Source organism: Oryctolagus cuniculus, chromosome 2 (assembly GCF_964237555.1).
Source record: "Oryctolagus cuniculus chromosome 2, mOryCun1.1, whole genome shotgun sequence".
Taxonomy (NCBI): domain Eukaryota; kingdom Metazoa; phylum Chordata; class Mammalia; order Lagomorpha; family Leporidae; genus Oryctolagus; species Oryctolagus cuniculus.
The window spans coordinates 84,654,384-84,678,330 of record NC_091433.1 but is presented as its reverse complement, the minus strand read 5'-3'; the positions used below and the strand labels follow the sequence as shown (position 1 = coordinate 84,678,330).

The 23,947-nt window shown below is 38.5% G+C and overlaps 1 pseudogene; it reads left to right on the top strand.

Moving 5' to 3' along the window:
• Positions 1-2,609: 2,609 nt before the first annotated feature.
• Positions 2,610-23,947, top strand: part of LOC138848725 (p53 and DNA damage-regulated protein 1 pseudogene) — a 99,694-nt pseudogene continuing 78,356 nt past the window's right edge.

Here is a 23,947-nt window from a genome sequence, read left to right as displayed (position 1 = left end):
AACGTGCTGTACACTGAGGCTTAATGCTATAACGAGTACTCAAACAGTATATTTCACTTTGTGTTTCTATGGGGGTGCAAACGACTGAAATCTTTACTTAATGTACACTAAACTGATCTTCTGTAAAAAAAAAAAAAAAGAAAGAAAGAAATTATCAATTCCCAACTTGACTCTCACTGGGATTAAACATGACAATAGGTCTGATCTGATTTCATCATCATTTAAAAAAAAATCATCTATTATTTTTCACTTTATGTTTCTGTGTGGGAGCAAACTGTTGAAATACTTACTTAAGGTATGCTAAGCTGATCTTCTGTATATTAAGATAATCGAAAATGAATCTTGATGTGAATGGAAGGGGAGAGGGAGTGGGAAAGGGGAGGGTTGTGGGTGGGAGGGACGGTATGGGGGGGAAGCCATTGTAACACATGAGTCGTACTTTGGAAATTTATATTCATTAAATAAAAGATTAAAAAAAAAAAAAAAAAACTTGGGTGCTTCCAAATGAAATTAAATTATATTTTTTTGTGCAAAAAAGTGTATCCAAAAATAATTGTTTTGGTGCAAAAAGAATAATGCCTAATTTTTTCATAATACACATTTCCACGAATCTTTTTAAAACCTCTAGTATTTGGGGCCAGTGCTGTGGCGCTATGGGTTAATCCTCTGCCTGCGGCGCCAGCATATCATATGGGTGCTGGTTCTAGTCCCAGCTGCTCCTCTTCCCATCTAGCTCTCTGCTGTGGCCTGGGAAAGCAGTGGAAGATGGCCCAGGTCCTTGGGCCCCCTGCACCCACATGGGAGACCCGGAGGAGAATCCTGGCTCCTGGCTTAGATCGGCGCAGCTCCGGCCATTGCGGCCATCTGGGGAGTGAACCGGCATACAGGAGGCCTTTCTCTCTCTCCCTCTCACTGTCTGTAGCTCTACCTCTCAAATAAATAAATAAAAAATCTTTAAAAAACCCTTTAGTATTCATGATTTCAAAATATCTTGCATATTTTTCTCAAGCACACGGGTTGTGACTTTAGGTGGGCCTAAAGCTAAGATTGATTCCAGCTGTGAGTCAGTGGTCAGCAAGTGTGGAGAGTCCAGGGTTAATGAAAAGACAAAGCAGGTTAACTCATTTATCTTCTCTCTTTTGTGCTCTCTGTCTTATTTATTCATTTACTTATTTATCTAAATGTACTTTTTAGATTTATTTATTTCAAAGGCAGACTGACAGGGACAGGGAGAGGGGTACACATCTCTGGTCCACTCCTCAAGTGAACAGGGCTGGGCTAGGCTGAAACAAGTAGCTTGGCACTCAGTCAGGGTCTTCCACATGTGTAGCAGGGCCCAGGTACCTGATTCACCTGCCTCTGCTTCCCCAGGCACAACAGCAGGGAGCTGGGTTGGAAGTGTAGCAGCTGGGACTTGAACTAGCACTCCAATATGGGATCGCAATATGGGAAGCTGACATAGCAGGCAGTGCTTTAACCCGCTGTCCTACAATGCCAGCCCCTTTATTTATATTTTTATTTATTTACTTTATGCTATTTTCTCCTTGCATTTATTCTTTGTTCTTCTGTTTAATACCTCATTTAGTTTTCTTTTATTTTCATTTTGTCTATCCTTTTTAGCTGTCACCGGAGAGTCTTATGAAAAGTTATTACTATTATTTTTTTACAATATACCTCTGCAGATAGATTTTTTGATTCTTGATGGTGATAGAGAACAGGTGATCCAAAGAGACTTTATCTCACTGAAGATCATATGACTAAAAACTGAAATTTTTTAAAGAAATAAATTTGAGAACCTCAACTTCAGTTTTACTGTTTTAAACCCACTCTTCACATTTATCTCTTCAAGTTCAAGACTGTGAAAACTGGGTAAATTTGTTTCAGCAGTTAAATTCTGAATGCTACTTTATTTATTTGCAAGATAGATAAACAGATACTTTATAGAGATGTCCCATCTACTTGTTCACTCGTTAAATGATCACAGTAGCTGGGGGTGGCCCACTGTCAAGGCCAGGAGCAAGGAACTCAATCAAAGTCTCCAATGTGGGTGGCAGGGACCCAGCTACTGAGTCATCACCTTTGCCTCACAGAGTCTGCATTAGTCGGAAGCAGGAGTCAGGTGTGAGAACTGGCTTAAACCCAGGCATTCTGTTATGCACGATGGACATCTTAGCCACTAGGCCAAACACTCACCCTGTGTCACTTTAAATATCAACAATAAAATTGGATACATAGGTGACAGGATATAAAAAATGGCATTGGTTGCAAAGGTATTCTGACCTTTCTTGAGCCTCTTTAATTAGAAGTTAGAGATCACGTGGAAATAGTGTTATCCAACCAGGGTTCCTTGACTCCCTTGCAATAGAAATTGACAGGAGGCCATTGTTCCACCCAGACAAGGTTTATTTTGGGCACAAGGGAAAGAGCATGGCAGAAATAGTTTCCACCAACTGGCACTCCAGAGGGAGCTGACGAGAGATTTGCATTTGGATCAAGGAGATGTGGCTGCACCCTCTCCGTCTCAGGCTCCTCTTTGTCATCTCCAGGCATTTTGGTTTGCACCTGGCTCAGTGCTCGCCACAGGCACTATGGCTCCTTTTATACACAACATGCGCAAAACTGTACTGCGGCTCACTAGTGCCTCCCCAGGAAGGGCATATATTGGACTGATCTATTCTGGAAATATACGGGTGTTGGGACTGTCTCTGATGGCACTTGAAGGAGATTTTTTTCCTGTTAGAGTTCAAGAGCCTCTGCTCCTGGTCGGCAGGGAGTTGGGTAGAGCAGCTTGTGGTTGCAGACAGGCAAAAGAATACGGGATCAGGTCAGGAGAGGCTTCATTTGGTGAGTCAAGTCCTTTCTCAATAGTCCTTTACATGTTTCCTACTGACAAGATACTCCCTTTCCTGAGTTTCCATTCCTTCCATAAAGTTGATGTTTGTGGGCTATTCTATTAAAATAAAGGAGATTATGCTGTGAAATAGATATTTCACTATTCTGGGAAAAGAATAGTGGGTAGAAGTATATTCTAAATATGATAGAATATCCAGCTACCTTTTATAAAGCCATTTTGTTGGTTTAAGTGACAGATTTGCCATCATCTAATTTAGAGAAAGGCAACTCCTCTTTCTTGGCCCCCATTCTCTCATTTATGAAAGCCAGTGATCATTTAAATTCCTTCCAGCTCTAACATTCTGACTCCAAAGGAAAATTGGTGTGTATCCAAAATATGGTTTAACTTTACTGCTCTCCTAAGTTAACATGTGGTATGGTCCTTGAATAATCCCATCTTTATGATTAACATTTTTGCTATTCATCAGCACCGTTGCTAATGATGGTTTTATTTTATTTATTTATTTATTTATTTATTTATTTAGTTTGGCAGGCAGAGTGGACAGTGAGAGAGAGAGACAGAGAGAAAGGTCTTCCTTTTGCCATTGGTTCACCCTCCAATGGCGGCCACGGCTGGCGTGCTGCTGCCTGCGCACCGCGCTGATCTGATGGCAGGAGCCAGGTACTTATCCTGGTCTCCCATGGGGTGCAGGGCCCAAGCACTTGGGCCATCCTCCACGGCACTCCCTGGCCACAGCAGAGAGCTGGCCTGGAAGAGGGGCAACCGGGACAGAATCCGGCGCCCCGACCGGGACTAGAAGCCAATGTGCCGGCGCCGCGAGGCGGAAGACTAGCCTAGTGAGCTGCGGTGCCAGCTAATGATGGTTTTAACTAACAGTTTAGCTGGGCCATGGTCCTAGACTGGGCTTATAGGTACAAAAGACTTATCAAAGGAAGAATGAAAATAAGAATTTCTGAATGTCTACCCAGAACTTCTCTCTGGCCAACAATGTAAAAATCTAACTTATGAGGAAGTCACTAACAAATTGAATATGTCCATTTCAAAAACTGAAAGTGGAAGTTCAGCAAACTCATTCAAATTTGTACATGAGTAGTGAAGCAAAGATTTGAAACAAGGCTGTTTGATTCTAAAACACAGGCTGTACTACCCACAGCTACTGGGTCTACAGATGGCTCTGGGAACCTGCTGGGCTCCAGGTGGAGGTTACTCTGCATGATTTTGAAGTCACAGAAAGAAGGGCTAAGTAGGGCATGCACTTTCTTCTCTTGGAGGACAGAATTGCAAACATGGAATCAGAAAAGTGGCGCAGCTTTTCTGCTCCAGGCTGACACATTGTCATTTGCAACCATATCCCAGTGATCAAATTAAGTCGCATGGACAAGCCAAGTCAACAGCATAGGTTGTTGAGGGCAGTTTTGAAACCTCATTTCTTAGAGATTATCAAGAATAGAAAGAATATACAGAAGTATTTCCATTTTCTGAAATCCTAATTGAAAATCAAGTTATAAAACCATAATAGGTATCATGTTGATATGATTTTGAAGAATTAAACAGACATCAGTATTTTTCCTTGAATGTATGCACATGTCTCACTAAATTGCTATGCATTTATCAAATATATTGACATGATCTGTGAAATAGATGCATCATTTTCATGATTACATCCTGGATTTGGTGTTATGTAGTCTACCCCCACAAAAGTCCAAAGTCCAGAGACTGATCTGTTCACTTTTTAGAACAAACCTTCTCTAGGATTAGATTTCACTCCAGTTAAAATGGTCCTTGTCAATGAATGGTGAACAAATTCTAACTGCTCCAAGCTTTCATTAAGATAATAAAAAACAATCAAGACATCCTAAATTCAAATCAGCTATATCTTACTCTCTCCTAAGCTCTTCCAAAAAAAAAAAAAACAAAAACCCTCCCCCTCAAGTGTGCTCTCTCACTCTCTTGCTCTCAATTTCTCTGGCTCCCACTCTCAACCCCCTGTTATAAGCGTAAAGGAAGTCTGGTGGAATCTTGACTGTTGATTCCTGGCAAGAACAGACTCCTAATGAGGTACCTGCATGGTAAGACACCAACCAACAAAGTCAAACTTTAGACTTCCGCACTCTTGATTTCACTGCAGGATCTACTCCCTTTCAACTAGCTGCAGAGACACCTCCTGTCTTCCAAGGAGACCGTTGATACTGTTTGCAGAGCTGAGCTTGTTTACTGCTGCACGTAGGTACTTCTCTCAGCAACAAAGGAAAATCTCCAGATTGCGGTCACTCTAATTACTCATCTTTATGCAAGAAATAGTCTTCTGAACAAACCCTTTCCACCCTTCTTTTAATTATGATTTGTTCTCTATCACTTAAGAGATTAAATTGAATGTGCCAAATCAAGGTAGAGAAATGAGGGCTTTAAATTGCTTTGAACCAGTGCTGAGGCAAAACGTGATGATAGATTTTTTTCTCTTAAAAAAACCTTTGCAGTGTTTTAAAATAAACTAAGAATTTACATAGTTACCGTTTTCACTTTTAAAGGGTTGTTTTAAAATTAGAGCTCTTCTTATGCCCCTAAGTGTACCAAACTGACTTGTGTCATGGATACATACATTTTCTCTCCCAATGAAATGAATTGTGTAACAAGACTGCTAATAGAATTATTAAATTACCCAATAGAAAACTATTTTAAAGCATTTATAAATATTTGAAAGCATTCATTGCCTACAATAAAATTGACAAGTGAAAAACAATTCTAGGGGTGTGTGTTGCTTAGTGGTTAGAGATGCTGCTTGGGACATTTGCATTCCACATCCAAAGTGCCTGGGTTCTCGTCCAGGCTCTGCTCTGGATTCCAGCTTCCTGTGAAGCCTGGAAGGCAGTAAGAGATGGTCATGTAGTGCTGCCACTTGTGGGAGACCCAGGGTGAGTTCTAGCCTCCTAGCTGGCTGAGCTCTAAATGTGGTGGACATTTGGGGGTGAACCAATGGATGTAATATCTCTGTCAGACTCTCTCTGTCTCTCTCTCTTCATCTTTCAAATAAATATAAGTAAATAAACATTTTTAAGAGATACTTATTGATGGGGTTGGTGTTGTGGTGTAGTGGATTAAGCACTGCCTGCTATGCCGGCGCTCCATATGGGCACTGGTTCACATCCCCATAGCTGCACTTCTGATCCAGCTCCCTGTTAATGCAGGAACAGAGAGGGGAAAAGGAGGGAGAGAGGAAAGAAAGAGAGAGAGAGGAGAGAGGGAGATATCTTTCATCTGTTTCACACCCCAGATGGCTGCAATAGCAAGGACTGGGCCAGACGGAAACCAGGAACTCCATCATGGTCTCCCACAGGGCGGGAGGGACCCAGGCACTTGGGCCATCTTGTGCTGCTTTCTGAAGTGCATTAACAGAGCTGGATCAGAAGAGGGGCAGCAGGATCTGGAACCAGAGCTCTAGTATAGGACGCCAGCCTCACGAGCAGTGGCTCAACCCACTGCACCACAGCTCTGACCCTGCTATATTTTTATGTAAATATGTTAGTTGCAAAATGAAAACAGATAATTGAAAAAGAACATTTTTATATTTTATTTATTTGAGAGGACTGCTATATTCTGGTTTACTCTTCAAATGCCTGTAATGACCAGGGTTAGCCCAGGTTGCCACCAGGAACTAAGAACTACATATGTGTCTGAGAAGGCCATGGATGATAGTCCAAGTACTTGGGTCCCTGCCACCCACTTGGGAGACCTACATGATGCTTCTGGTTCCTGACTTCAGCCTAGCCCAGAACTGGCTATTGCAGGCATTTGAGGGGAGTGAAGCAATGTATGGAAGATATTTGCCTCTATCTGTCCCTCCCTCTGTCCCTCTGCCTCTTAAATAAATAAATAAATCTTTTTAAAAAAATTGGGTTGGTAAGATCAAGTCAACCTAACTTCTGGGTACTTGCTGCTAATTATAATTCTTTATGTGTTTACATTTCTTCCAAGAACTTCATATAGAATAAAATGCCAAAAGGTGCCAAGTGCCCCATTTGATGATTTTTGACAAATGCATATAGCTAAGTAATTTAGCCATTTAGTCAAAATAGAGCACATCTTAATCACTGCAAAAAATTCCCTCAGGCCCATTGTAAGGCAATCCCTACCCCCATCCACTAACAGACTGACACTTTCCCCTAGGTATTAGTTGTATCTCTCTTAGAACTGTGTGGCTAACTTGTTTTAAGTATTTTTTATTTATTTATTTTTTTGACAGGCAGAGTGGATAGTGAGAGAGAGAGACAGAGAGAAAGGTCTTCCTTTTGCCATTGGTTTACCCTCCAATGGCCACCACGGCCGGCGCACCGCCCTGATCCGATGGCAGGAGCCAGGTACTTATCCTGGTCTCTCATGGGGTGCAGGGCCCAAGGACTTGGGCCATCTTCCACTGTACTCCCAGGCCACAGCAGAGAGCTGGCCTGGAAGAGGGGCAACCAAGACAGAATCCGGTGCCCCAACCAGGACTAGAACCTGGTGTGCCGGTGCCACAAGGCGGAGGATTAGCCTAGTGAGCCGTGGCACCGGCTTGTTTAAGTATTTTAAAACCAGAGTGTTACTTTTTCTGAGGATGACTTAACATATATTAAAACAAGCTAGAACTCAATGCTTTCTCACATTTTTCACACAGTCTTTGCTTGACAATCTATACTAGAAAAGATTCAGGACTTCCTACAGAGGTTTCAGACAGGTTATTTTCCAACTAATATGGAATTTGAAGATTGTTATATCCCCTGTCTCCTAGTTATACTGTATATATTTGAGCTTGTATGGTTTTCTTTGTTCACCTTGTTGAACTGTGAAAAATGTGGAGGACATTTGAAGAGATGAGGTGAGATAGCAACTGAGATGCAATGGAAATTATCTAGTATGTCACCTATGCTATTTTCTGAAAATAAACAACATCGGGTAATTGATAGTTTTGTGAAGATAGAGGTCTCCAAAGTGGAGTGTTGCTATCTCCAAAGGTATAAGAGATAAATATTAGAAATTATGTCAACACATTGGGCACAGAAAGAATGTAACTCACACAATAACAACCACATATGATAGCCCAGGGTTAACATGATATACAATTGAAAGTTTCCTCAGTTAGATCCTAGAGCTTTTCCTAAGATTAGGAAAAAGAAGATACTGTAGGGTTGGTGTTGTGGCATAGTGGGGTATGACATCATTTATGATTCCAACATCCCACATTGGAGTGCTAGGTTAAGTCCTATCTGCTCCACTTATTCAGCTCCTTGCTGATGTGCCTGGGAAGTAGCTAAGAACGATCCAAACGTATGGGCCCCTGCGTCCCATGTGGGAGACCCAGATGGAGATCTTAACTCATGGACTCAGCCTGGCCTCATCCCAGCTATTGCGGCTATCTGGGGAGTAAACCAACGAGCAGATGGGAAAAAGTTTTGTTTTTCTCTCAGTCTCCCCCCACCCTTCACTCTGCATTTAAAATTAGTAAATACAAATATTTAAAAAAGACAAGATGTTTGCCCTGGCCATTTCTATTAAACATAGTACTGGAAGTCTTAGCCAGATCAATTAGACAAAAGAAACAGAAGGAATCCAAATTGCAAAGTAAGATGTAAAACTGCATCTGTTTGAAGATGGTATCATCTTGATATATAGAAAACTCTAAAAAGCCCACCAAATGACCATTAAGGTCATATAACCTGCAATTAACTTGCAGGTTATAAAAATCAATATCCAAATATTGGTAGCCTTGCCATGAAGAATCTGAAACAATCTGAAAAAGATTTAAGACAACAAACCCATTTAGAATAACTCAACAATAATATACTTAGAAATAAATTTAATCTTGGAGGTGAACAAAATCTGTATACAGAGAACTAAATATATTGATGAAAGTAACTGAAGAGGACACATATACGTGGGAAATATCCAATGTTCATGGATTGAAAGAATCACAATTATTAGATTGTTCATGCTTCAAAATGTTACATAGAGTTAATGTAATATCAAATTTCCAAAACATAGAAAATCATCCTAAAATTCATGTGGAAACAAAAAGCCCTCAAAAGCTAAAGCAATCTTGAGGAAAATAGAACCCAGAGACATTCAAATATCTGACTGGAAAATTTGCTACAAAGTTACAGTACTTAAAACAGCCATGGTGCTGTCATTACTACAATCACACCGATTTGTGAAACAGGATAGGGAACTCTGAAAAACTTACGCATTTATGGTCAATTCATTTTTGACAAAGGTACCAAGAACACACAATGGGGAAAGGAGAGGCTCTTCAATATATGGTGTTGGGGAAACCAGATATCAGTACATAAAGCAGTGAAGCTGAACCTTGATCTACCATGTAAACAAAGAATGCTAATGGACAAAAGACTTACATGTAAGTCCTGAAATTTTAAATTTATAAAAGAAAACATAGAGGAAAACTTTCATGACATTAATCTGGGCAATAGTGTTTTGTGTTTTGGATATGATTCCAAAGCACAGAAAATAAAAGCAAAATAGTTTAATGGATCATAGAAAACTACAAAGTTTCTGTGCATCAAAGGAAATGATCAACAGAATGGAATACATTCTATAGAGTGGGAGACAACATTTACAAACCATATACCTGATAATGGATTAACATTCCAAAATATGTAAGTAACTTGAACAACTCAGTAGAAAGATAACAAATAACTTGATTTTAAAAATGTGTCTTGAAAGTACTTTTCTAAAAAGAAGACAAACAGATATCCAGGCAGCATATGGTAAACTCTCAAATACAGCTATTGTAAAAAGATGAAAGATAAATGTTGAACAACATGTAGAGAAAAGAGACCCTTTTGTACTGTTGGTTGGTAAGTGAGCTGGTGGAGTCATTATGGAAAGCAATATGAAGGTTCTTAAAAAAATTTCAAAATAGAACTATCATATGGTGTAGCCACTCCATTGCTGGGTGTTTATGCAAAAATAATGAAAGCAGTATGTGGAAGGGATGTCTGAACTGCCAAGTTGATTGAAGCATTATCCAACAGCCAAGATGTAGAGTCAATCTATGTGTCTCAGATATGCAAACAGGTAAAGCAAATATGAAACATATACACAGTGAAATACTGTTTAGTCTTAGAAGAGATGAAAATCCTGTCATTGGTGACACTATAAATGATACAAATCTGGAACAGAAAGAGGGGTACCACATAATCTCATTTTTTAACCTAGCAACCTTTTATTTAAGTATACAAACTTAACTCATTACATAAATACAAATTTAGGAATATAGTTATTCTTCCGATCCTACCCTCCCTCCTGCACATACTCCCACCCTTCCTCCTTCTCTTCTTCTAATCTCATTTTTTTCTATTGAATTTAAAGCAAGTACTTGAACTCCACCCACACACACAATTTGATAAAGAAAGGCAAAAAAAAATCAAACTGGATGCCAATATACATAGCTTTCATATTTGTACATTAACAGAATAAAAGGGTAATACTGTCATCAAGGTGTAAATGAAATTCTGTGAGTGTGTATGTGTGTGTGTGGTACATATAAATTTATAAATTTGAGTCTTGAAATTTATTTCCAAGTGATGAGTTACATGCAGTTGTTAAGAAGTAGAAATATTTTTCCATACGCAATTTATATTGTTGGAAACAAAATTTTTATTTTACATGGGATCACTGCCAAGGATCTTTATATATATTTGAAAAAAAATTACTAGAACTTTCCTTGTGGAAACAGGTGGATGATCTCAGATGCTTGTGCTCTTTCTTCATTTACACTCAACATAGTGTTCTCACTTGTTCAACAGCCAGCCTACAACTGTTGACGATTTTCAGTTTTCAATGAACCCAAATATGTCTTTAAAAAAATTCTTCCCAACCACTGCCTTTCAAATACTTGATAAATTCTTGTGGCTAAGCAAAATTTAAATGGAATTAGAGTGAAGAACATATAAAAAAAGAATTAATCACAAAATTGTCATGAGTTAAAATTGGGACTCGACGTATTATGCTCATTACAGTTGAGACATCTTATATCCCACACATTTCATGACATGAAATTCAATAATTGTAGACATTTGTGTTTACACAGTTGGTTTGAGGTAAAGGTGTTATAAAATTTAGGTGTTAGAATTTAATTCAGGGACAGTTTTGGAATAAGTTTTAAAATTTTTGCTTCTAATTACTTATTAATTTGCATACCACCACAATTCTTTTTCCATCAATTCTCTTGAGTTATACATAAAATGACAATAAGAAAGAAAGAAATATCAGTGGGATAAGAAATCAGAAGTATAACTTCCAGTGCCAACTGTGCTGCCAGCAGTTTATGGGATGATCACTAGGGAAACTTGAACTTCAGATTCCTCACCTGTACAAAGCAGAAGCAGGAGCTGACATGAGGAGATGTGGGGTGGGGTTGGGAAGGGCAGGAAAGAATAACATAAAATTATACTTCTACCTTTCTGACTGCTAGTCACAGCCAGGATTTTTATAGACAGAGATACCACTTGTGAAACTGGCCGGGGAGAAAATGACTAGTTTCATTAAAAATTAGCTGTAATGAAAGAACACTCATCTATTACCCAATTATCCTTTGATATAACTATGAACTGTGAGTAAGGTGCGTGTGCTATAGCCATGCATAACTAGGAAGCGTTTCATGGTTTGTTCATACTGACTTTGTACCACATAGCACCAAGTGTCAAATCCTCATCACCGTCATCATCATCGTCATCCATGTGGTCTCTCTTATCATTCCAACCCAGACCTTAATTTTAGAAATGTGAAGATTATGAAATGGAATTGGAGAGGCATGTGAGAGAAGGCTTCAACCAAATTGAACCTTGGGCACTGGGATACTGCCCTCCACTCAGCTCAGGGAGTACTCTGGAGCCCTACCTGAGCCACCCAACTGTGGATCGTGTGTAATGTTACCGTTCCAGTCAGCTCATCACTAGGAGCTCCTGAATTATAGAAAATGAGGCCATTGATATGGAAAATCAGAATGCTCTCTAAAAATATAGGATCTTTAAATATTTTTGGGTGGATTATGTCAAAATGAAAAAAACAAGAGCCCTATCGCCAGTCCTATCTGCACCGTTTTAAATTGGATTATTGCTAGCTTCCTTATTCTTGTTTCGTGAATTTCTGTGTTTAATTGATCTTTGATCACATTCTGCCAAGTCCTTGCTGCACTTGAACCAAGTTTGTATAGATATTACTTCTAGAAAAGAGAGTTCATGATGAATGGTGAATTTGATTAATTTTAGTATCCATTTCCACTCTGTGCTAGGCAGAATTCTATCCATTCAAAGATGTTCACGTACTTATAATTAGAATCTATGAATATGTTACTTTTCGTTGTGAGTGGAGATTAAGTTTGAAGATGGAATTAAGCCAAGCCAATCAGTTGGCTTTCAAATAGGGAAATTATCCTGGGCCATCTGGGTGGGCCCATTTCAATCACATGGACCTTTGGATGTTAGAGAAGATGGCAAAAGGGTCTGTCAGATGGTGGAAGAAGGGATAGAAGAGAGTCACAGAATGAGAGGAACTCAATCAACCATTACTGACTTCCAGGATAAAAGAAGGGAGCCTTCAGTTAAACCATGAAGACAGCTTCTAGAACCTGGGAACTGACAATAGCTCTCAGCCAGAAAGCTAATGGAGACTTCAGTTCCACTGCATGAATCTAAATTTCTCCAATAACCTGAATTAACAGGACACTGGATTATCCCATGGGACCTCCATTAAGAAATGAGAATCCTTGAATTTAGGCCAGTAAGACCCATATTCAATTTCTGACCTCTAAAATCATACAATAATATATCTGTATCTTAAGCTGCCTGGATTTGTGATGATTTATAATGGCTGAATTATAAAATGAATGCACTCTGTCATCAGTATGCTTATTCTCTCTCTTGATGTCACCTAACCAGTGTTAAGGTTTCTGTGGTGCTAGGAAAAAAAAATCCCTGAAAATCTTTTTCATAGTAAATTATTAAAGATGTTATGCTATGCCTGCCATGACAGTATGTACATTTTAAAATAAAGCTACTTGATATTGAAGAGTCTTAGCTAAAGGAAAACAAGTCACTTATAGTTAAACCTCATTTATGATCAATTTTTTTTAGAAAACATGGAGAAGTAGTTCTCAGAGATCCTCCAACTATATTTCTATAAGGTCTGTATTTTCCCTGAGCACAGGATCCATGGAATTATGGGTTCTAAACATATTCTCATTACACTTGTATTAGGATAGAGGGAAGAAACCAGGAAAACAATAAGGAATGTGGAAATGATCACATATGAAGAATAACTGAAAGCATATGTAGTCTAGGGAAAAGATCACTTGGTGATCAAGCTGCCTTCAATTGTCAAAAAGAAAGGTGACAATAAGAGAAATGGAATAATTTTGTATTTTTTGGAAGTAATATTTAGCAGTTATTTATAAAGCTACATAAGTGTGCATGAGGAAATATGAATATTCTGTGTGTTGGTCAGGGTAGTTCTTTTGCCACTAGTCTTTTGCACTGATGTAACCCTTCTTTCTACTCAGACAGAAGGTAGGATATTTAATACTATGTGCAAGGAAAAGGGTGATAGAGGATGGATAGAAAAGTAGGGTAGCAAGGGTTCAACTTTGGGGCTTCAAGTAAGGTTTTGAAAAACTGGAAAAAATTAATCTTCAGCAAGTGTTTCAAAACTTCAAAAGCATAGACTTTGGATTATCAACATCTAAAGCTCCATGCAAGTCAAATGTAGAGATTCAGTGATCAGGATGAAACACACCACCTCCAGGAGTGCAAATAATATTGAGGATTGGAGGAAAATAAACCAAACTGTAAGAAGATGAAAAGGAGAGACTGCTGGGATGGGGACAAGGGAACAAAGCAGACAGAACCCGCATACAGAGACATCCCAACTTCCTGGCAAGTGAGGGCTCTTCATTGCTACCCTCAGAGCACTGGGGGAGGATAACTTCAGGACCCACAAATTGCTTTAGTCATAATGTGATGAAGCATCATAAGCCAGATACTCTGAGGGGTTGTGATCATTTACTTCCCTTTCAGCACTCACTCTCTACCCTCATAAACCTCAAGGATGTTTCCCACTGACCATGTAATAGGGTTTATGCTTGTGTGAAGACCCTCATAATTTGCAAGCAGTATTGGACTTGCATGCTTTATATTGTGTGAAGATACTTCCAACCATTAGGATAAATCAGTAATGGAAAGCAAAAGCCCATAGGATGCCTTGATGTTAGACTTCTGGAGCTGGATATGATTCAAAAGTTGCCATACAGATAGGATGTAGGTATTATTTGTGTTTCCCAGTGTTTGGTTGGACACTAGTCTTTTTTTTTTTCAAGATTGATTGATTGATTGATTGATTTCAAAGGCAGAGTGACAAAAACAGAGAAAGAGATATCTTTCATCCCCTGGTTTAGTTTCCCAAATGCCCACAAAAACCTGAGTTAGGCCAGGCTGAAGTCAGGAGCCAGGGGTTCCATCTGGATCTCCCATGTGGATGACAGGAACCCAAACATGAGCTATCATTCATTCCTTACAAGAACATTAGCAGGGCACCAGTTCTAGTCCAGGCTGCTTCTCTTCTGATCCAGCTCTCTGCTGTGGCCTGGGAAAGCAGTGGAAGATGGCCCAAATGTTTGGGCTCCTGCACCCACGTGGAAGACCTGGAAGAAGTTCCTGGCTTCTGGCTTTGGATCAGCCCAATTCAAGCCATTAGGACTATTTGGGGAGTGAACTAACAGATGGATGACCTCTCTCTCTGTCTCTCCCACTCTCTGTATGTAACTATCTCGCAAATAAATAAATAAATAATCTTAAAAAAAAGAACATTACTAGGAAGCAGGATGGAAGCCCAAAGTGGGACTAGATCCTCTGCACTCTAATATGGAATGTGGAATCCCGAATGGCAACTTACCTCACTGTCACACAACAACTACCCTGACACCAGCTTTCTCAAGTCATTGAGGTATAATATTTAAAATGTACATAACCATTATATATTATTTAGAAGTTTCTCAGTTCCTGCAGAAATTCACAAAGCCTTTGAAATCTTAACATATTATGTAAATCTTTGTGAGAAAACAAACAGTACACAGGATTTCCCAAACTTAATTAAGCATGGAAAATCTTTGATGTACTCTCTGTTTTTAGAAATATCAATCTATTAGAAAATTAGTTTTCAACAGCTGGAAAATGATGGACGAAATGGTCTCTAAAGTCCATTAAACACTGAGACTCTTTGACTTTTTGATCACATGCATTTCCTATGTTTAAGAAGTTAAAAATTAAATGTGACATATCAGTAGCATAGATAACTCAGAAAAAGACATTAGGCTATGTAAGATTTTAATATATTAAATTGGAACACAGAGTAAGGGAATTCATATAGTAGAGCAATTTACTTGACTATGTTGGAGAAAAAAATCAGTTAACTTTCTGTAACATAATATATGGAGTAAAAAATAAATTATTGTAACATGTAACATCTCCCAATCAAAAGAAGTTTTAAAAAACAAAACCACAGAACTGCAATTACATAATCAGGGACTGGGGCTGGTGTTGTTAAGCTACCACTTAAGATGACCAGGATCCTATTATAGGATCATAGGGTTTGGGAGTCCTGGTTATTCCATTTCCAATCCATCACCCTGCTAATGTACCTGGGAAAACAGCTGAAGATGGCTCAAGTACGTGGACCCCTGAAACCCATGTGACCCAGATGGAGTTCAAAGCTCCTGGAACTAGCTCTGGCCATTTGACGAGTGAACCAGTGGATAAAAGATCTCTTCCCCTCTCTATCACTCTGCCTGTCACAAAATAAAATAAATCTTAAAAAAAAGAATAAAAAGAAGAAACAGGGATCTAGAATCCTCTCATTGTCCATCCACGGGACATTGTTCTTCTTTGGCTAAAGCTTGCAATGCAATACATTTTGTCCACTTGTGAAGAGAGAGCTGAACATACATGAAGAGTGCGTCTCCTCAGCTACAGGAAGCTAGGATACAATACAGACTCTATCCTTCTACTCACCTTCATTGCTGATAACTTGGTCGCAAAAGCAGGTTTGCAAATGAATTCTCAAGTTGAACTTTTATCTATCTGCTAAATTCCATTATAACATGAAAGGCTGGATCTGGGTACAAAGAAAGCACTCTATCTCACATTCATCAAAACACATTGCAAGTAATTGAATCATTAAAACGCACACATATAAAGACAGTTAAAGAAACGAGATGAAATGTATGATGACCAATTGTATCTTTAATTAGTAAAACAGAATAAAAGCAATGAAATTTATTGGCAAATAAAAGTAGTGTTGGTTTTTTATTTTTCCTAAATTTTAAAAAGTATTTATTTATTGACTTTATTTGAAAGATGCAGACACTAGTCTTGTTTATGTGCTCCCTTTGGCTCTTAGTCCTATCCCAAAGGGAGCACATAAACAAGACTAGTGTCTGCAAATACTAGCTGATAGAATAAAAAGGGAGAGAATGATCCAACATGGGAAGTGAGATACACAGCAGATCCATAGAATGGCAGATGTCCTAAACAGCACTCTGGCGTCAGAATCAGCCCTTAAGGCATCCGGCTGAAAAGCCCATGAGAATATTTCAGGCATGGAAAGCCAAGACACTCTGGAAAAAAAAAAAAAAAGACCTAAATGAAAGATCTCCGCAAATGAGATCCCAGTGGAAAGAATGGGTCATCAAAGAAGGAGGTACCTTTCTCTGAAGGGAGGAAAGAACTTCCACTTTGACCATGGCCTTGTCTAAAAATTATCAGAGTCAGTGAACTAAGGGGGCTTCCATAGCCTTAGCAGCTCATGACAAGAGCCTAGGGTGATTACTGATGCCATAAACAAGAGTGTCAATTTGTTAAGTCAACAACAGGAGTCACTGTGCACTTACTCCTCATGTAGGATCTTTGTCCTTAGTGTGCTGTACATTGAGATTTAATGCTATAACTAGTACTCAAACAGTATTTTTCACTTTATGTTTCTGTGTGGGAGCAAACTGTTGAAATCTTTACTTAATGTATGCTAAACTGATCTTCTGTATATAAAGAGAAATGAAAATGAATCTTGATGTGAATGGAAGGGGAGAGGGAGTGGATAAGGGGAGGGTTGTGGGTGGGAGGGACGTTATGGGGGGGAAGCCATTGTAATCCATAAGCTGTACTTTGGAAATTTATATTCATTAAATAAAAGCTTAAAAAAAAAAGAAAGTAAAAAAAAAAAAAGAAAGATGCAAAGACACAGAAAGAGAGATAGTCGGATACCCCATCTGCTAGTTCACTCTCCAAATCCCCGAAATAGCTGGAGCTGGGTCAGGCTGCAGCTGGGAGATGGAAATGAAATCTGAGTCTCCCACGGGGGTGACAAGGTCCCAGACAGTTGAGTCATCATCTGCAGCCTTCCGGGGTTCATATTAACAGAAGCTGGCGTGGATAGCAGACCTGGCACGTGAATCCACGCACTCTCATCATGGGATGTGAGCATCCCCAATGGTGTCTTAACTGCTATGCCAAATGCCTGCTCCTAAAGTAATGTGGGGTCTTTGTAAACAGTGTTTTAGCATTTTAATATATGAGAGTCCATCAAAAAGTTCATGAAAAATGAAATTAAAGATTATTTTATTTTGCTGCAAAAACAAGGCATGGTTATCTTACAAAATGACTTTTTCAATAAACTTTTTTTATAATAATCTTTTAATTTTGCTTTCCAGGAAGTCTTTTTTTAAATTAATTTATTTATTTGAAAGTCAGAGTTACACAGAGAGAGGAGAGGCAGAGAGAGAGGTCTTCCATTTACTGGTTCACTCCCCAGTTGGCCGCAACAGCCCGAGCTGTGCCAATCTGAAACCAGGAGCCAGGAGCTTCTTCTGGGTCTCCCATGTGGGTTCAGGGGCCCAAGCACTTGGGCCATCTTCTGCTGCTTTCCCAGGCCACAGCAGAGAGCTGGATTGGATGTGGAGCAGCTGGGTCTTGAATCGGCCCTCAGATGCCAGTGCCTCAGCCCAGGGTGTTAACCTACTATTCCACAGCGCTGGCCCCTTCCATGAACTTTTTAAGTCCCCTTTTATATTCATTTATTCTCTATTCTTGTACCTAAATTTCCAATTACTTTATCTATCTCAGTCTCACAAATACTTTTTCTATTTTATTTAAATTTTCTTTTTGGAAGATAAATTTATTAGATTTATTTATTGTACCCCCTTTTTCCTTCTTATAAATTAACTTTTCATTTTAGTTTATATCAGTGATAGTGTTGTGATTTGTTTCTAATTTATTTTGTTTCTAAAATTCCTAAGTCAAGGGTTGATTTAATAACATTAAAATAAACATTAAAATATTTTACAAGATTATATTTTATCAGTTACTTTTAACATTATAGTATGATCAAATAGCTTATAAAATCTGTACATATATGTTAATATATCTTCTGCCAATAAAAAATTGATTTTTAATGTTTCCGGAAATATGTATTCAAAATACATATATTCTCTGTATGTTCACTAATTTTAATTTGCTAGAACTTTATTTCAATTTATCTATCTCCTTTTTTATTTGTCTTTACTTTTTGGTTAGAAATGGCAATTTTGAAAGAGATTTTAAAATCCACCAATATAACTTTATTTTTATGAAAACCTTTGTGGCCGGCGCCGCGGCTCAACAGGCTAATCCTCCTCCTTGCGGCGCCGGCACACCAGGTTCTAGTCCCGGTCGGGGCACCGGATTCTGTCCCGGTTGCTCCTCTTCCAGGCCAGCTCTCTGCTGTGGCCCAGGAGTGCAGTGGAGGATGGCCCAATTGCTTGGGCCCTGCACCCCATGGGAGACCAGGAGAAGCACCTGGCTCCTGCCATCGGATCAGCGCGGTGCGCTGGCCGCAGCGGCCATTGGAGGGTGAACCAACGGCAAAGGAAGACCTTTCTCTCTGTCTCTCTCTCTCACTGTCCACTCTGCCTGTCAAAAAAATTAAAAATAAAAAAAAAGAAAACCTTTGTATCTAGTAGGCTCAATCAGAAAAGTAGAAACCACGTCAGGAATTTCAAGCAGGGAAAAATTGAGTAAAACTAAATTCTAACCGTGTAGTGACTAAAAATCCAAAGACTGGGGAGCCTCCCGATCCCCTTCCTAGATCCTACCCAGGGAGAGGTGCAAGATCTTTCCACGGCCTCCGTGGCTGACCTGACTGGAATCCTAGCAGGTGTTTTCCAAAAACATGCACAAAACCACTGGAAAATTTCTTGCCTATAATGCCGCCTGAGGAAAACCAATATGACCTAATCTCTCTTCCTACCTTCTGACCACATCTGTTTCTTGGAAATAAATATGCACAGAGAGAACATTAAAGCAGAAAGGGAGGTTCCAAGTTAGCAGCTGTTACATATCATCTGCATTTCTAGCACCATTGAAACGCATTCATACGGTTTTAGCTCCCGTGCACTTATGCATACAGGTTTAAGCATGTTTTACCTTGTTCAGAAATATTGCTGCATCTTGGTGCCCAATTTCTTCTTTTTCTTTTGGAGTATTTAACAGTATATTTAATTTCAACTGATTTTAACATTGTCCTTTTCTCTTTAACTAGAGTCTCTTTGCATACACACTTCAAAAACATTTTATCCATTTCCAGTTTAGATTTTTTTTTTTTAAATTGAAAGACAGTGAGACACAGAACAACATTCCAGCCACTGGTTCACTACACAGTTGTCTGTGTAGCACTGAGTCTATCTGACACCAGGATCCACGAACTCAATCCAGGTTTTGCACATAAATAGCTAGGACCCAGTTACTTAAGCCATGACTACATGCTGCCTCCTAATGTATACAACAAAAATCTGAAATTATGAGTAGAACCAGGACTTGAACGTAGGTACTCTGGTACAGGGCCAGGTGTCCCAACCATTGACCTAGCCAGTAGGCCAAATATCTACACCTGAAATGTTTTAATTTTAGATGATTTAATATTTTTAAATTATGTGTTTCTTATGTCAGTTGAAATCCTTATTCTGATTAGGTTATCTTCTCACCATTTTGGGTTAAATCGCTTTTGAGAGTCAGAGCAGAATTGCTATTGAAATATGGACAATCACGATATCACGCATTCACATATGCAGTAGATTTTGTTTAATTAATTGATTTATTTAAATAACAGGTTTTATATTTATGCTGTAGTCAAAGGCTTAATTCTCCACTAAATAACGATTTAACAAATAAAAAATTAAAATACCATAATTCAATAGCAATATATATAGCCTATAAATAATAACCAAATGAAAAGATATTCAACTTCTCTTACATAGGGTAAATTTTAAAATAGTCACAGATCATTATAACTGCAGTAATATATAATTCTTAACAATTTTTTGACAAAGATTTAAAGCAAAAGTTGGCAAAACACTACATTTTCTGATAGTGGCATTTTTTTCTCTTTTTCTCATTTTTATTTTTATTTATTTACTTTTTATTTTTTAAAAAGATTTATTTATTTATTCGAAAGGCAGAGTTACAGAGAGAGAGAGGTCATCCATTGCTGCTGGCTCACTCCCCAAATGGCCACAATGGTCAGAGCTACACTGATCTGAAGCTAAGAGCCAGGAGCTTCTTCCGGGTCTCTCATGCAGGTGCAGCTGCCCAACCACCTGGGCCATCTTCCACTGCTTTCCCAGGCCATAGCTGAGAGCTGGGTTGGAAGTGGAGCATCCGGGACTTGAGCCAGTGCCCATATGGAATGCAGGCACTGCAGGCGGCAGTTTTACCCACTAGGTCACAATGCAGACCCCTATTTACTTTTTAAATTAGCTCCCACATATAAGGGTGAAAATGGGGTATTTGTCTTTCTATGTCTGGTTTGTTTCACTCAACTTGATATCCTCCAGTTGCAACCATTAGGACACAAATAATATAATTTCATTATTTTTATAGCTGAATAACATTTGCTTTATCCGTTCATCTGATGATGGAGACCTTTGTTGATTCCATATTTTGGCGATGGTGAATGGTGATGCTATAGATATGGTGGTGCAGGTATCTCTTTGATATGATGTGTTCATGTCTTTTGAGTATATACCCAATAATGGGATTGCGGGATCTTAAAGCAAATCTATTTCTAGATTTTTTTAAGAAATTTCAAAACTGTTAGCTACAGTGGCTGCACTAATTTGCATTCCCACCAACATTGGGAATCTATACCATCGCCTACACCAATATCTTGAAGTATTTTACCTATATTTTCTGCCAGCAATTTCATAGTCTAAATTCTTAAATTTAACTTTTGATCTATCATGAGTTGATTTTTTGTATAAGGAGAGAGGTAAGGATCTAATTTAATTCTACATTTATGCAGTTTTGCCAGAACCATCTTCCATTGTTGGAAAACTTTTGTCAAAAGTCAGTTGGCTGTATGTATATAGATTAATTTCTGGGCTCTCTATTCTGCTCCATTGATCTATGCCATTTTTTTATTCCACTACCATCCTAATTGCCATAGCTTTGTAGTATGCTTTGAAGTCAGGTATTTTATGTCATCAGCTTGATTTTTTTCTTTTTAGGATTGCTTTGATATTTTGAGATTCCGTATGTATTTTAGGATTTTTTTCTAATTCTGTAAAGAATGTCATTGATATTTTCATAAAGATTGTATAAAATCTGTTGATAGCTTTAAGTAATATAGACATTTTAATGCTATAAATTCTTCTAATCCATGAACAAGGTATCTATTTCCATTTGTCTGTGTGTGTCCTTGCTGATTTCTTTCATCAATGTTTTATAATTTTCATTGTATGGATCTTTCACTTATTTGGTTAAATTTATTCCTAAATATTTTGCTTTTAGTGGCTATTGTGAATGGGATTTCTTTTTTCTTTTGGTGTTCATCATTGTTGCATTTTTTTAAAAAAAGCTTCTTTATGCTTTGTAAACCGGCAACTTTATTGAACTGGTTTATCAGTTCCAACTGCTTTTGGCGGAGTCTGGGTTTCGTCATCTACATACTTGGATATTTTGACGTTTTCCTTTTGAACACTGATGCTCTTTATTTCTTTCTTTCCCTTAAATTGCTCTTGGTATTGCTGCCAATGTCTGAGGTAATATATTGGTAAAAAGAGATATCCCACTGCAAACATAGTCTCAGATTGCTGCCTCAAAATATATTGAACAATGATAGCTCTACAATACAAAATACACCAGTCAGCATTTTAGCTAAAAACTCTAATACGTCTTTCTTGGAAGCTGATAGAATCAGGGGAATGGCAGAAAAAAACATACAGGAGACTTCTTGCTTCACTTCCATCAGGTGAAGAGTGTGGAAGTTGTCACTCCCATTCTTACACAGGAAAAATTGAACCAACTGAAAAATCAATGTATTTTCTTAGACAACAGGAATGTATCCTGGAGGGCAAACTCCACTGTAAAATGTGGAGGAGAAAGGAAAACCCAGAGAGTCACAGCTGAGATCACTTTACATGTAGCAGAAGCCACTGGAGACATATGCTAACGGTATACTTACATGGTCAATTCTGATGAATTTCTAGACGCTTGGTGCAGACTTTCATGAGCGTGAGCTGCAGTCTTGGAGATATTCCAGCCTTCTCTTGGATTTCACTTCTAGAAACTTCCAGAGTCTCACACTGAAGTGTCAAAAACGGTCCCCTCTGGCTCTGGCAATAGGAGAACATTCTGTTAACAAGCATGGTCTCCAGGAAAAAAGACTTTACGAAGACTCATCCCATCTGGAGAAGAGAATTCCTCATGTCCAGATTCCCCACAGTCTTCTTGCTGTACCACTGTAGAAACACGCTGTGGAGGTCACAACTCCTAGACACAGGTTCCCTAAAAGACTGAGATTTTGTCATAAGATTATAGACCACTTCCCCTCCTGCACTCATTACCAACTCACTACAAAGAAAGCAATGGTTGAAAACAATGTGTTGAAGTTGAAAGAGTTGCAGGATAAGGATTGTCTGAGAACTGAAGAAAGCCCAAAGTATTGAGAGGAGGCAAAAACTAGGACACTAGAGGAATTTGATCCTCTGGTTCACTGTAGGTGTTGCAAATGTTTTTGACTATAGCCAGATTAACATCAATTCACATATTAGTCTGTTTACCTCAGTTTCTATAACCTGATGAAACATGACTGCCTTTCAGAATAAAATTAAAGTTCTTAGCAAAGGGAAAAAAATAGAAGAAAGCTTCTGAAAAGTCAAGGCAAGCATCAAAACCAGAGAAACTAAATCAACAGAATGTCTATCTGTTGGGGTGGGGAAAGACAGATTAATTAGGGTTATTATAAGATATTGGTTCATGTGATTACATAGGCTGAGAAATCCCATAATTTGCCACCTACAATTGGCACACCCAGAAGTGTTTGTGGTGTCATCAACACTGTGGTGACCAGTAAGACTGGAGAGCCAATCATCTAGATTTCAATCTAGATTTGAAGGTCTGAGAATGAAGTATACTGAGAGCAAAAGATCAACATGAGGTGAGGGGCAAATTCAATCTCCTTCTGCCTTTTTATTCTGCCCACAAACCTTTGAGAGGGACATTTACTTCACTCAACTTACCAGTTCAAATGTGAATTTAATCATCATCACAGACATGCCAAAAGATAATATGTAATCCAGTTTCTAGGTATCTCTTGGCCCAGTCATGTCAACACATATAATTAACCATCACAGCTATCATGTAGGATATATTCTTAATCCAAAATGGGACTTAATTAGAAATTTCTATAACAGAAAAATAGATGATGTATTCCCAAATAATTTGGAAAATCAGCAACATAATTCTGAGTAAAGTGTGAATTAAGGCTTCTCAAGAGAAGTTTTAAAAACTTAATATGGAAATGCAATTTTCAAAAATTAGTAGGAAGCTATAAATGCAGAGCTTATAGGGGAATTTATAAGATTCAATGCATATATTGGGCAAAAGCAAGTATATAAAGTCAATAGCCCAAGCTTCCATGTGAGGAATGTAGAGAAAGACGAGCTATTTAAGTTTAAAGAGAGTTAGAATAAAATGAGTAGTAATAATTGGAGCATAAATCCATGAAATTGAAAATGGGAAAATA